Here is a 2,936-nt window from a genome sequence, read left to right as displayed (position 1 = left end):
CCCCCTTTTTTTGGACACAATCAGATTCACCATAAATTAGCTGGCCAGAGCAGTTCATAGGTTAAAACTCACTTAGACTCTTAAAAATAAGGGAACAGCTTCACTGGGGTTGGTGTGAAAGTTATGGTATCTGCTCAGAAGAATCATAGGATGGTTAAGGTTGGAAGGAATTTCCAGGGGTGACCCTGCCCAGCCCTCACTGCTCAAGCAGGGTCACCCAGAGCCAGGTGGCTTTTGAATAACTCAAAGGACAGACAGTCTGTGACTTCAAGGGGCAATCTCATAGAGAATAAGTGGTTTTGATGTTCAGAAGGAACCCTGTGGGTTGCATTCTGTGCCCTCTCTCCTGTGCCTCTGGGCACCACTGAAAAGAGCCTGGCTCCACCTTCTCTGAACCTACCCCTTGGTTTGTATTTATATAAAGAATAAGAGATCCCCCCGAGCCTTCTCCCTGCAGGTTAATCAGTCCCAGCTTTCTCAGCTGCCCCACGCCCTTTACCATCTCTGTGGCTCTTGGCTCACTGTCTCCAACACATCACAGCTCTCCTGTACTGAGGAGCCAGGACTGAGCAGAGACTGCCAGGACTGAGCAGAGAGCTCCAGGCGTGGTTTCACCAGCACTGAGCCCCAGGAAAGGATCCCCTCCTGGAGCAGCTGCCAATGGTTTGTCTAAAGCAGCACAAGAGAGCACTGCAGATGCCTTTGCTGCAAGGGAACACTGCCAGAACGAGCTGAATCTCTGTGAATCCTCATGATCCCAGCCAAGMCCTTCAGAAGGTGCTGTGACAGTGACACTCTGCAGAGCAGGGAGGTTTCCATGTGCCACAGCACAGCACCAAGGAGTGAGGAGACACAAGGCATTTCATAGGCCACAGTGCAATGCTTTCTTACCACAGCAATTTGCCTGGTAGTGCTGAGGAAAACATCACTTCTGCATCACAATCACAAACAACGTGCACTATAAAAACATTCAAATGTAGAATAAATGCATATATAGCAACTCCTATTCCTGGGATTGAAAATCAGMCTGCTTTCACTTCTGCACTTGACTCCATTCGCTCTGCATTCAGCTCCACTGCAGCTGAGCAGCACTACTGCTCCACAAGAGCTGGGACTGTACAAGATGCACTTTTGATCCACTTCTTCTCAATTTGCTTTTCCTTTCCCAAATACATTGAGAAAATTCTTTGAACTATATTTGAACTGACACTGAAGAAGAAAACCCTAAGCAGCTACTACATATGAGACCTGGACTATTGAGGAGATTTTTGGAGGTAACTTTGCTGTGGAATTGTCTTCTACTTACTTTTAGTTACATGTCAAGTGATTCACCTAAGAACACCTGTCCACAAAAGTCATGTTTTGCTATGAAGGGTGACCTTGTACTTAGGTTTGTTATTTATCAAGACATACAGAATGAAAGAAATTACTTTCACTGGGTTGCTGCTTACTCACAGGTCCCCAAAATGGCTGATCTTAATGCAAAATAAACATCCAAACAAAACTACTTAGCAAATGCCCTACCCATGAATGCAGGCCCATAACATTCTGAAATTCTGCACACAGTATAAGCAAATACTACTCTTCCTAGTTATAKTTATCCTTACATAACTCTGCGCCAGAACCCCAGCATCCTTTCCCAAATATTTTTAGAACTTTACATTTGCTAAGGATAAAATGATGCACAGATGGATCCCTGGATTTCATTGCTTCACTAAACACTTAAAATATCTGTTCATTCTAGACAAGAGCAGAAACATTTTTGGAACATCAATTTTTTGCTTAACAGACAGAGATTTCTTACTCAGCCGTGATGGCTGCAAGGAATATCTGATCTCATCACCCAAAATTAGTGCATTTTGACAGAAAATCAGAGATAAGTAAATCTTTCATCTTCTTGGATTAAAAYATTCTTTCTTCAAAAAGTATTGAAKGATATTATTACTAGTTTCTTTTATATTTCATGTAGGTTTTCCAAAGCCTATGAAGTTACAGGAAGGTATTCATAGAACATTTGGCATTTAAATTCCATTTGGTTAATAGGTAAGTTATCATCTATACTCCAAAAAACTATTTTCTTTCAACAATTAAGAAAACGAGTTAAAAAGTGCTTAATAATGAATCATCTATTTAAAACTAAAGTCTCAAATGCTGAGAAGGCCTTTAACAATTTCATTTTCTTAACTCCATATACATAATTACCCAACAGCCTAAAAATAAATTTTGTTACATATTCCCATGGCACGAAGGTCATCTACTTCTGAAGAAAACAGGTTTGGAAAMACACTAAACCAGAAAATAATTTTATTTTAGATTTTGATCCAGATAACACCRTTCAGACTGTTATACAGACTTTTTCAGTTTTCATACTGTTATGAAAAAATAATTTTGAGCTAGTAAAAAAAAACCCTAGCGGTACAGTTTACATAGACTGTTCTTTAGGAAATTACTCTGTACTACACTGAATTCTTTCCTAAGGCTTGTTTGCAATTTGGTTTGAAAGAGATAACAGTTTATGCAAAGAGAACATGAAAAATGAATTAACTGCAGACTAAAGAAGTCTATAAAAGTTCATAATCTCTTGCTGGGTATATTACATCAGAGCATCCTTCAGGCGTTTCCCCTGACAGTTTATTAGCCCATAAAGAAAACCCACAGTCCTGGAAAAATGACAAAAGCTGAAATACTGTGCTGTAGCAAAGCGAGGTGGCACAAACCCAACTCACTCCAGTGAGTCTAAGATTCCTGTTGCAGTGTCTCTTCCTTTGCTTTCACAGCTTACTAAATAAGAACAGCTGGTTTGTAACTACAAAAGCAGACTTCAAGCAACCACTGTTTTCTGCAACAGGCAGCAAGTTACAAAAAAACCATTCCAAGCCACTTTGCAGAAGGAACATGAAAAAGGACCACTTCTGCAAGTGCCATTTGCACTGCAG

Source organism: Malurus melanocephalus, unplaced genomic scaffold (assembly GCF_030028575.1).
Source record: "Malurus melanocephalus ecotype Western Australia unplaced genomic scaffold, MMel_1.1 scaffold_160, whole genome shotgun sequence".
NCBI lineage: Eukaryota > Metazoa > Chordata > Aves > Passeriformes > Maluridae > Malurus > Malurus melanocephalus.
The sequence above is the reverse complement of the archived record's forward strand: the minus strand, read 5'-3'. Positions refer to the sequence as shown.